Below are 12570 nucleotides of genomic sequence, written 5' to 3' on the forward strand. Positions count from 1 at the left end.
CAAGACACTCTGACCCGACCATGTAGAACTGGGGTAGCCTGTGTGCCGGTGAAGAGAGACCATCCAGCCAGGCTCATTGGTCAGTCGCAGCGATGGCCTGGCCATAAATTCATAAATTCAGAAGCGATAGGAGCAGAATTAGGCCATTCGGCCCATCAAGTCTACCCCGGTCTTTGGGCGAGGCATACTTCCAATCTATTCTAGACAAACCAAAGGGCCAATGCACTGACGGCCACGGTCTGCGTGAACGGATAGCCAAGTATTGTGCAATCGTTTTGGTGTTAACCAGTCAGTTCGGTATCAAATGCGCCTTCGCCACTCCAACCCCCCCCCCCCCCCCCCCCACCCTCCCCCTCCCCCTCCCCCCGTCTCTCTCACACTCATTCCACTTGTACTCAAGTTTGCTCTGACCTCGATGTTTACATTATCCCGTCAAAGTCGGCGACCAGTTTGTTTCCAGGGACCAGCAATAACTTTCAGAGTACCCAGGACTCCGCCTCCCCAGCCAAATCACACCCAAACAAGCCTCCACGACTTCTCAAAGTCGCGCAGCCACCATCTAATCCTAACCAATGTGGACCAGTGGCGTTAACGGGACATATGACAATAAAACACTCTTGATTCTTGATTGCCTATAAACTAAGGAATTTGTCGTGGAAAGACGGCTAACAGAACTTATTTTATGTCAGTGCCAGGTTTCTTCTATATAAATGAAAAGGATGATACCTAGCGCGTAGTTATAAACAGAAAATGAATATACAAATGGATAAGGCAAGAGAAGGTGGGCGAGGACAAGGAGGGAAACGCCAAGGAAGCGGAAAGGGGATAAAACGAGCAGGGGAAGGTGAAAACTTATGTAAAGACTAGGTACACCTCGAGCCCCTGAGTTACTCCAGTTTTTTTGTGTTTTTTTTTGTAAACCAGCATCTGCAGTTCCCTTCCAAAACATTTTTTTCTTTCTCGTTCGGGAAGTGTGCATTATTTATAACATGTTCTTGCTTCCATTTCAAACGCACAAGTGTCCGGCACGGTGCCGTCTGCTAGTTGTTCTGGGGTATTATGGATTTCCCGAGTAGCCACCAACAAGAGACTGGCCGGACTGGCCTGGCGTTGCCTCCCAACGATTTCCTGGAACACATGTGGAAGTAATAGTTCGCCTGTACCTTCACAGTGCTGAAGATATATTACTGCAGCTAGCGGCTGGAGGCAAGATGAGAAACATCACTCAGCAAACAAAAAAAACCCCAAACCATCGCAGCCGCCCGCTCCTTCCAGCAGAGTCTGACTGACACACACTTTACCACCCGTGTATAAACACTGCGCTGGTTCAGTAGCTCTCCCCCATCTCCAACACCCCCAAAATCTCCCGCAAGCCTGTTGCTTGCTTTCTGCCCAAATAGTAAAGAGGGGGTTGGGACCGAGAATCAGAACAACCTTATTATCCACGAAAACTGAGATTTCTGTACAATCGCAAACGAAAAGTGGGACAGAGCAAGGGCGCCTCCTTCTTTTACTAACGGGAGTTGCTGCGAGTCACTCCTCAAAAACGACCAATTTATCACACAGCAACACAATTACATGGTGTTATGAAATGCGTTCTGCTTTTCAAAAACTTGTTTTTCCTGTAGATTTATGGTGGTCGTAAACGCTGAGAGAGAGAAAAACGAAATAGAAAGCATTTAGTCACCTCCCTTCCCTTAAAAATACCCAGTTCTTGCACCTAGTTAAAATTATTTCTTTCGAAATATTATTACGAATATACATTGTTCTCGTAAAATCGCTTGATGTGTAAATCTGTTCACAAAGATCTGGAAGATGAACAACAAAAATAAGGTTCTCCTCCGTACAAAACTTTCTACAAAACGCACATATGGCAACTTTCTGAATAAGACGGCCCTAGTTGTGACTGTGCCCCTGCGTGGATAAGAGTTGGGGAGGCGCAACCTCCAGAATCTCAAGCTATAGCAAGACTCCCGGCGCTGACTGAGAGCAGAGCAGAGACTCTTATTCTGAAGCGACCACAGGGGCTTCATTTCCTGACAGTTATTTACTTAAAGCAAATGATTAGTTTTTTTGGAAGGATGGACTGCAACATTGAATCAATTACAAGACGCTGTTCTGTGCGCCCATTAACAGCCAGAGCACAACTCCAACGTTAAACCTATATGCTGCCGCCCGTTTTAAGAGGAGTTTGTGGATTTACCACTTTACGCAAGGTAAGGGGAACGTGAAGTAAATTAATTAAGCCGATGCTGGCTTGTTTTATTATCGCTGCTCGACGATTTCGTAAAGAAATTCACGGTCGAAAGCTGTGACAGAGGAACGCAAATTGCTAACTCCCTGTTTCGTTCTCTCACTCCACACACACAGGGTCAGTTTCAGAGTTGTTTCGAATTTATTCCGAGAGTTTTTAGCTACTAATATTAGTGTGGACGACTATTTTCTGAAGATTGTTATCTTTGGCTTAAAAAAAATTGTGCGGGAGTGCGAATTTCTTTGACTTGGAGAGGCTGGAGGTTGAATGTAAAATACTTGTCTGAGGACTGCAGTGTGTTTTTTTGGTGTGTTGCTGATGTGTGATGGGAGTGAGTGGACTGCTCCCTCCGATGGTGTTGTGTCACGCCAGCCCGCCGCTCGTTGCATTGCACTTGGACAGCACTAACGATGATGGCTTTGGTGCGCAGATCCTATAATGACAAACACATTGGCGGTGGATGTGGAAGCCATCGGTTGCCTGCGTCAGGGGTTTAAGGAATTTCGAACAAGATACAGGATTTTTTTTTTTGCTGGCAATACTATACTGTCCCTGGATCGAGGGTGGAGGAGGGAGAGATTTTTTGGATTGTCCGGGAGCCTTGCCATGCGGATGAATTGCGTAAACAGGAAGGAAAGGAGAACGGTGCCAGGTCTGTTGGAGTGTCCGTGAAGTGAGCTGCATTGAGTTGCGAGCTGTGCTGGAGTTTCGGCGGGCGCTAAAGTGGCAGAGGTAGGAACAGAACGGTCATTTATTTTAGTTGCGCGACTCTTTATCTCGGAGCATTCTGCCGTTTCCCCGCAACCCCCAGTCCCATCACTTCTCCCTGTTAGCGCTCACACATCTTCCCTGCAGCTTGGGCTATTTCTGTTAAGCATTAGGCTCTTTTCTGTATGATGGACCCCATCAGTAAATAATTCCTCTTTCTGCTCTCTGAGGCGCCGTCTTTCCCAGCCGTTCCCACCTCAACTGTCCTCTTATCTTTCCCCTTTCTTTCCTTTGCACGTTTCCTTTTTTATTTCCGTCATTCCTTTTTATAATCTCTCCTCTCTCTTCTCTCGCTGTTTCTCTTTTTCTCCATCCCCTCCCCCATCCTCCCTGATCCACATACTTATACACACGCCCCAGTAATACATCTGTAGTCTATTATACGTTTCCCTGCATTTTTTTTAGTTCTGGGCTTTTCTCAAAGGCACGGGGCTCACAGTTCCCCTACGCCCCCACCTTTCTTTCTCAGCACAATCTCCAACCATTCTCTCACAGCCCCCACCCCCCAACGCCAACATTTCGCCTGATTTTTCACACAGCAGATTGAGAAACAGCGGGCGGCCGGTCGCGCAACCATTTGGCCCGAAGCTATCTTCAAGCTCTTTACCCAAGTGCCAAAACCCAGCGGGAGGACTGGACCAGCTGTCCGGGTGGCACCGAAACGGTTAACGCGCGCTATGGCGATAAAAGAGAGCGCACGGAGAGTGGGCATCCGACCTCAGTCGGTAGCTGGCACTTTAAGGAGCTGCTTCTGCTGCTGTTGCTTCTAGCCATGTAAAGTCGAGTACAATGGAGCGCCTGTAAGGCAACCTTTTGATAAAGCAATTTCTGTCCCAGGGAAATCCCTTCTATTCGCCCTAGTTTAATCCCTGTATTTGATAAATGCGAGGCGAATGTTTTAAACTGTTGTAACCCGTTTATATTCGTTATTGACGATCGCCTGGTTGTGTAGTTCTATTCCGGGCAGGCAGTTCAATCTTTTATTAACTCATGGCAGTATTTGGGGGAGCGGGACAGATTGCAATCGGTGCTCGAAACCTTTTCTCCGATGGGGAGATGGCCAGCGCCAGCGGGGGGAGGCATTGCTCGTCGTTTGCAAGATGCCAGCTCAAATGAGCACGGGAGGGTTTTCATTACACCCCATCATCATTACACAAGAGAGGCGTTCGTTGTCCAATCCCATCTCTCGGTCTCCGAGGGGCCGAATAGGATTTTTGCCCAGCGGTTTTGGACAGTGGCTCTGTCAGTCTGGATTCAGCTGCCCCCTTTTTGATGGTCTCCAGAGGGCGAACATTAAAAGCGGTTCGCTGAGTCTGATAACTAAGACTTATGTGTCTGACTTTTACTACAGCAGGCAGGATAATGGTTTACAGTCTCAGAACCCAAGTTTTCAAACTGCTGCTTACATGTGCACACTCAGAGCAAAGCCTATTGACCGTAGAAACGAAATTTCTATTGACCAATCTTTTGTAGTCGAGAGACAAATAAATGTGATCAATTATTGGGGTTCGAATCATAAACCCTATCTCATACATACGTGGTTGAAATGACTAAAGCTACGGAGAACCAAGACGGTGCAGATGCTGGAATTTTGAGCAAAACACAAAGTTCTAGAGGAACTCAGCAGGCCAGGCAGCATCTGGAGAGTGAAATGGATAGACGACCTTTCGGGTCAGGACCCTTCCCCAGACTGAAGAAGGGTCCCGACCTGAAACGTCGCTGGTCCACTCTCCCCACAGATGCTGCTGTGTGACCTGCTGGGCTCCACCAGCGGGTTGTGTTTTGACTAAAGCTATAACTGAGTAGCATTGTCCGTACAAGGCTGGGTAGTTGCACCTATTTGTGGCATGGATAACATTAAAGTGTTTACAAAATAATTTTGCTTTTTCAAAACGCACTAACTTTGAAACGAATACGAATAGATAAAAATATATGAGTGATTTATCAACTCATGTGAGTATTTGGAAAAACGTTACAGAAATAGGTTAGAAAATTGTGCGGACGGCGAGTAAACGAAAACAAAGCACTTTGAGTTTTGTTGTCACTAATTCGGATCGAATTATTGATGGAACTGAGCATCGGGAGATCGAATAGAAATTTGTACAAATGTGAGTGCGAGACGGGAACAATGGCGCCCCCTACACGATCTGGGTAGAATTCCACTCATGGTTCACCACAGCATAAGTATTTATATTGTTGCAACAGCCCTCTTGTTCTCTACTCACTTACTATAAAGGGCAATAACCAGTTTCCAGAAAGTGGCAATTCGCGGAGCAACGCAGTCGACCCAGTTGATTCGCAGTTATTTTAGTTTTGCCCGATTTTACTCCAGCTTGCATTGGAAGATTGATGTTTGCTCTCCGCCAAAACACAAAGTGTTGGAGTAACTCAAACGGCCAGGCAGCATCTGTGGAGGAAATGGATAGGCGACGTTAGGGGCGGAACCCTTCCTCAGACTGCCGCTGCCTGACCTGCTGAGTTACTCCAGCGCTTTGTGTTTTGTTCTAGATTCCATCATCTGGGGTTCCCCGTGTCTTCGTTTTATTCTCCGAACATTTTATCACAAACACTCTCTGGGTATTTCTAAATGCATTGGAGATTCGTTGCATTTGGGAATAACAATGCCGTAGAAAACAAGGCCAACAATGCCGTAGAAAATAATCATCAAAACTAGCTGCAGCGTTGTGGCTGTAGCTGGTTTATTGGGGTGACATTGCCTGCACAGTAACAGGAACACCCGCTTTGGATGTGCCCCTGTACTTGCGTTTACACCACCCAAAACGTGGGATTCCCGAATACTATGGACTTTCATCAGATTGAATAGAAGTTGAAAGGATGTTGGAGAATTTAACAGCTTCATTGTATCAGTATTTGACAAAACAATCCAGGTATCTCAATTGCGCCAAGTTCTCCAAAAGGAAAACAGCGCTCATAGACAAAAAATGCTTATTACATGTTTACAGTTTTAAACATTTCTTCGAGTCTAACATAACCTTCATTTAACGAGCACAGTATATCGTTAAATTAAAATAGCCATTATATTTGCCCTGTAAGCCTGCATTTTAAAATGGCTAAATACTTATTGCATCAAAACTAAATTGCAGGATTCAAATCCTGGGAAAGTTTAGATAGTGGCGTCTGATTTAAATTTAGCCCAGAACTCACTCGCCGTAATTAACATTACTCGCTTTCTCAGAAATAAATGTTTACAGCTTTTGTTGTTTAGGCGGGGGTTCTGTATCAGCGGCAGGTAAATCACCGAAACAGCCCGTTTTCCACGCATTCCCAGTTCCAGGAAAGGATTAGCCTCTGCTCCAAACATTTCGCGCCCTAAATCTTCTGTTAAATAGAATTACAATGAAGAATATCGTTTTGTCTGTTTATTTCGTTTGAAAAAGTTAAAGCAAATTTAGTAAACATGCGAAAATGACATACTATTCACTATTAATTAAAATACAACATTAATTTACTTGGTTGATCTTTTAATGTTCTAATATAAATGCAATGCTAAGGTAGATTTTTTTGTTTTTGTTTAGTTTTCCTTCCCGAATCAGTTACTTAGATTTAGATTTATTTGAATAACTTCACGTTCGAGTTGTCTCCACGTTTAAAAAATACATGTAGTACAACTACAGTTGGAAACAGTACATAATCAATGCAATAAAAGTAAATACATGCTGCAAAATATAAAGCTGGATGCGGATGTTGTGTCTGTGTAGCGGAGTTTTGTGAGTTCACTGCTAGTCTAAATGATGGAGTGCATGTTAGGTGTGCATGTTAATATCCAGGCAACTCCAGGCAGCAAGTTGTTGATCGGTGGAGACACAGCTCCACCTTGTGGATTGTCTCTCGCAGTACAAGTCGATGCATTATTAACCCTTAGATAGATACAAAAAGCTGGAGTAACTCAGTGGGACAGGCAGCATCTCTGGATAGAGGAATGGGTGACGTTTCGGGTCGAGACCCTTCTTCACCGGCTTTTCCAGCCAAGCTCAAACATCAGGCCCAGAGTCAAGGATGTTCCATTGGCATATGTATCGAAACAGAACAATTACATTATTTTATGAAGTAGCACAGCATTCCATAGATAATGTAATAAACGAACATAAAAATAAGTTCAATAAATAAAAAGTACAATATAATAGAAAAGAAAAACAAATCAATGCTAAAAGTCTACAGTGCAATCAAGGCAGGTTGTAGTTCAGAGTAGAGCTGCAGTTTGTAGTATTCAATAGCCTGATGGTTGTTGGGAAGAAGCTGTTCCTGAACGTGGACTTACAGTTTTCAGGCTCCTGTGCCTTCTTTTCAATGGCAGGAGTGAAATGAGTGTGTGGCCAGGGAGGTGGGGGTCCTTGATGACGCTGGCTGCCTTTTTGAGGCAGTGCCTCCTGTTGATCCCTTCGATGGTGGGAAGGTCAGCACCCATGATGGACTGGGCAGCATTGACCACTTTTTGTAAACTCCTTCATTCCTGGGCATTGGAGTTGCTGAACCTTCCTAAGATTTAAAAAAAAACAATAATTTTAAATGAGTCAATGTGCAATTATGTGAGATGATTCCAAATTTAGAATTCTTCCAACAAACGATCCATCAACATAGAACATAGAGGAATACAGTTCATAAATGGCCCTTCTTCACCGGCTTGTATTGTATTGTATTTATTTACCTTTCTTGTACATCAGTGGAGCTGCACACTAAATCTCGTTGCACTGACGTGCAATGACAATAAAAGATATTATTATTATTATTATTATTATTATTCCACCCACAATGTCCTCGCCAAACATGATGCCATATCTGAACCAATTCATATCCCTTCATTCCCTGCATACCCATGTGCCTATCCGCAAACCTCTTGAGTCACTTCCCCACCACCTCGGCAGCGTGCTCCAGGCATCCACCACTCTCTGTGTAAATAAAACTTGCCCCTCACCACTCCTTGAAAGTTTATCCCTTTAACCTTAAAGCTTTGCCTTCTAGTTGTTGACATTTTCACCCAGGGCACAAGGTTCTGACTGTCTACTCTGTCTATGCCTCTCATAAGTTTATATGCATCTATCAGGTCTCCCCTCAGCTTCTGACACTCCAGCGAAACCAATCTAAGTTTGTCCAACCTCTCCTTAAAGTTAATACCATCTAATCCAAGCAGCATTCTGGTAAACCTATTTTACACTCTCCCTAATCATTTAGGGTTAATAAATCAACATCCACCCTTCTTTCCTGTCCTCCCTGGTGATCATTAATGGACTGGGTAAAACAAATGTATTGAACAATTGAGATTTGATTAGCAAGCGTATGCAATGTTTTTGGCATATGCTAAATTTCTTTGGCACATCACATGTATTCTCATGCCTTGCTTGGCTTTGATCTGTTAGACTGTTACTGCTTCAAAAATACTAGGATTTTAGTTTTCATCATGAACCGAGATGTGCTTTAAGATGAAACCAGTCTCCATTTGTAAAAGCACAAAGTGCTGGAGTAACTCAGTAGGTCAGGCAGCATCAATGGAGACAACATTTCAGGTTGGGACCCATTTTCAGCCTGAAACAAATTGCGTCTCCATTTGTAACCTCGATTTTAATTCTGTACAGGCGGGTTTACCTACCTCAGATTCTAATCGATGAGAGAGCAGTTTAGACAGATCACAATGCTTTCAGGTCAGAGTGAGATGAAGGATGTTGTGTTGTAGAAGATGCACACTTATACCTTCAGGACACTGGTATCGAATTTTAGTCGCTCCTCGAGGCCAAGACGGCGTCTGAAGAAGGGTTTCGGCCCGAAACGTCGCCTATTTCCTTCGCTCCATAGATGCTGCTGCACCCGCTGAGTTCCTCCAGCAATTTTGTGTACCTTCCTTCAGGACACTGGTTGTGTTTTGACTTCCTCACAGGGGCTTCTCTGAGAGCCCGTGTGTTGCCAGCTGAAGTAGGTTTTGAATGAACAGAGACTTTCTTTCCATTCATAGATCATCTGTTAAATGATTACAGATGAGTTTATGACTCTGAACATTTGCCAAGTTGGATGCGTGCACAAGTATGCAGAATTGTATTTTGTTGAAGGGGGAAGGGGAGGGTGAACAGTTCCAGCCGGTAATCAGGAAAGAGAATGAGATGTAATTCCAATCTCTTTAACACCTCAGGAGGAGATAATTTGTCAGTGTTTTTAGTGAACTGGGAAATGGATTAAAGCATTCCTATTTTACTGGAAATACAGGCCAGAGGAAATTGGAAGAAGTTTTCACCACAGGCAAGTATTAGCACATTTCATCTTGTCAACTCCCTGAACACAAAATGGTGTTGTTTAAAAAAAAAATCAATAATAGCCCTATATCCAGAAATCACATTTGCAAGAAATGCTCAACAAAATCACAGAAATAAGCTCCTTAAAAGCAACTTCCGACCAAGTGCTCTTTTAATGCATCTTGGTATATTTTCTAGCATTAAAGATGCAATATAAATCTAGTTGTAATTGCTTTGTAGTGTATTACCGGAACAAAACACTAAAGTACAAACATTGTAACACGTATCACATGTTCTATTCCTTTTTTTACTGCTGTGCCTTCCATTTGATATCTTTCTGGGAGTATTTAGTGGGAAGTTATCTCCCCAGCAAGCATGGCTGTCAACCCAACATCATCCCAAGAGGAGATGTCTTGTGAGCTCTACGTGCAATACCATGATTCATCATAGGACTGAGAAGCCCTCCAGTGAAAATGATCACATACTGAAATGTCACAAGGACTAAGCTTGGTGAAACCCGGTGTGTGATCCATAAATCCTCAGCTGGCTTTTGGTTGCTCATCCTCCCATTTGCATTTGTTACAAATTGCATTATGTGGCAGAAATATGACTGTTGATCTCTCAGGATTAGTGGAGAGTGTGGGGAGGAACTGATTTGGAATGCTTGTGCTGAAGCACTAGGTGAAGCCGTGTTCCTGGAACACCTATGGTCTGCAATTGAACCCAAGTTTTGTGAAACAGGATACTCCATATTACAATGATCTTCTACAATTAGGGGCTGATTGATTCACCTTTCACAGGGTTTCTACTGATCAATTCATCGGAAACAACAAATTCTCATCAATTAAGTCGCTTCTTTTAGTTGCACAGATGCAATAGTTTATTGACTGAATAGACAATAGACAATAGGTGCAGAAGTAGGCCATTGGGCCCTTCGAGCCAGCACCGCCATTCAATGTGATCATGGCTGATCACTGAAGAATTTTCACTGATGGATGACCATGGGCAGAAATCCTGGGAGTGGGGGGAGGGGTGGGGAACCATGTTTTGAGAGGTGAGGGACAATCTCCCCCATGTTTTGTGAAACATGTTGCAGCAAAAACCCCTGGGACTGGCTGTAGCGTCCAGGTCGGCTGGCAGGTCTGGCTGTAGTGCCCAGGTCACCTGCGTGTCCCGGGAATGGCTGCAGTTCCCAGGTCGGCTCGCTTGCCCCATGTCTGGCTGCAGTTCCCAAGTCGCCTGCATGCCCCGGGACTGGCTGCAATTCCCAGGTCAGCTCGCTTGCCCCATGTCTGGATGTAGCGCCCAGGTCGCCTGCGTGCCCCGGGACTGGCTGCAATTCCCAGGTCAGCTCGCTTGCCCCATGTCTGGCTGCAGTTCCCAAGTCGCCTGCGTGCCCCGGGACTGGCTGCAGTTCCCAGGTCGCGAAAACTAATTGAAGAAAAATACGCCTGCTGGCCGGATGATTTCGGGTTAAGGGCCGGATCCAGCCCGTGGGCCATAGGTTGCCGACCCCTGTCCTAGATGTCAGGCCTCATTGTGTCCCCCCCCCCTTCCCCATGGTTTAAAAGAGATTTCTGCCCATTTTTGCAATAATGGGCTTCACAGCCCAAGAGGTGAAGCAGTCTTGGGAGAAGGCTGGAAATTGCACTGGGAAACATATGGCCAGTCTTTCATTCTCACTGGATCCAAATCCTGGAATTTCCTCCCAACAAAACTGCAGGAGGCCAGTACCTTCACCAGAAGAGCACAGCATTTCAAGAAGGACATTCTCCACCACCTTCACAAGGGCAGTAAGAATTGGGCATGAAATGTTGGTCTCGCCAGTAATGCCATCATCCACAGATATGGGGTGGCTGAGTGGCGCAGTGGTCGAGTTGCTGCCCTATAGCGTTCGATCCTGACTAGTAGGATAGTGCTAGTGTATGGGGTGACCGCTGGACGGCACAGACTCGTTAGGCTGAAGGGTCTGTTCCCGCACAGTATCTCCCGTCTAAAGTCTAAAATGAATAAATATAGAATGCTGTTTTGTGTAATGCAATGGGTATCATTTAATAGGAAGTATTGATTCTAAAAGCTTGATGTTTCTGCTGAATATGCATCATTTATTCATTCAATTAAGTGAAATGCTTATGCTGATCTTTGTTTGAAAATTGTACTTATTTTATATCCTCTCCCTTCTTATCAAACACACCTTCAGTCCATACATGTACCTACTCTTTCTGCTCATAAATTACTATTTACTTTAGTAAATGTAAATCAAATAAAATAACCAAGTGAATGGGCCTGTTCAGGGAGTCTAAGAACAGTGAATGTTTATGCATAATGTTTCTAATTTCTGTAAAAAATGAATGTTTTGTTAACATCCAGAGATTTAACCACACAAAAAAAAACCAAGACGACACTCTGGCACTTTGGGTGGGCATTCTAGAGTTACATTCCAGGAGTACTACACTGTCTGAGGTGTCACCTTTTGAATGATTTATTAAATTAAGCTCTCAGGTCGATATAAAAAGATATAAAATGGATATAAAATGAATATAAAATTGGCTTTTTTGAAGAACGTAGTTGCCTCTGGTGTATTGGCCAAGGTTTATTCCACAGTCAATTTTACTGAAATTAAATATCAATTCATTATAGGTTCTGTGTTCAAGTTCCTGCAGTACTTTAAAAATAGGTTGTGGACAGTACAGAACTTAGTCACATGATGTATAGAAGGAGTGATGTAATGCAGTTCTCGCTTTTATCTTTTAAATGCATATATTTGAAGATTTGTGACTGATCATTTCATGGGTTAATTCTAAAATGTAAATATTTGTATTCGGCTTGACATGGACACAGATATTTGTATTCACTCTCCGTTTCTTTCCCCTCAACATCCCCTATTGCACCTTTACCCAGACATTAGCTCCACATCTGTTCTTGCACACAACTAATGTTGTTGAGGCATCACATTAGTTGGAATGTAAGAGCTGCTAGTTCCTTGTGGCGGGAAATCGCCAATAGTCATTCCAAGAGTAACTAAAGCAAATTCCAGTAGATGAGGGAACCTGAATTTAAAAATAAAAAGGAAAACTTGGAACTCTTCAGCGGGTCAGCCAGCATCTGTGAAGAGAAAAACAAGAGTGGGTGTTTCAGATTGTAGAAAAGTTGGATATGTAAAGGAGAGGACCAAAGGAAAGCACTGTGTCAGATAGAGACCAGCTGAGGTTGGATGTAGCAGTAGTAGTGGTGGAAGTGGATGTTAAAGGCTCATAACTAATGAAGTTGCTGTCTGGGGTAACAATGAAATCTGTATTTGCCAGCGAA

The 12570-nt window shown here is 43.9% G+C and overlaps 1 protein-coding gene across 2 annotated transcripts in view; it reads left to right on the forward strand.

The window, feature by feature from the left end:
- The first annotated feature begins 1578 nt into the window (after nucleotides 1-1578).
- Nucleotides 1579-12570, forward strand: part of pdgfra (platelet derived growth factor receptor alpha) — a 57121-nt gene continuing 46129 nt past the window's right edge. Inside the window, exon 1 of one of the 2 annotated variants that reach the window (XM_033028494.1) lies at nucleotides 1579-2216. The gene's annotated coding sequence lies outside the window, so the exon portion shown is untranslated. Of the gene's footprint in view, nucleotides 2217-2240; nucleotides 2987-12570 lie in introns of those variants that run through there. The other variant, XM_033028501.1, reaches the window with a different exon arrangement.

Source organism: Amblyraja radiata, chromosome 1, assembly GCF_010909765.2.
Source record: "Amblyraja radiata isolate CabotCenter1 chromosome 1, sAmbRad1.1.pri, whole genome shotgun sequence".
Taxonomy (NCBI): Eukaryota; Metazoa; Chordata; class Chondrichthyes; order Rajiformes; family Rajidae; genus Amblyraja; species Amblyraja radiata.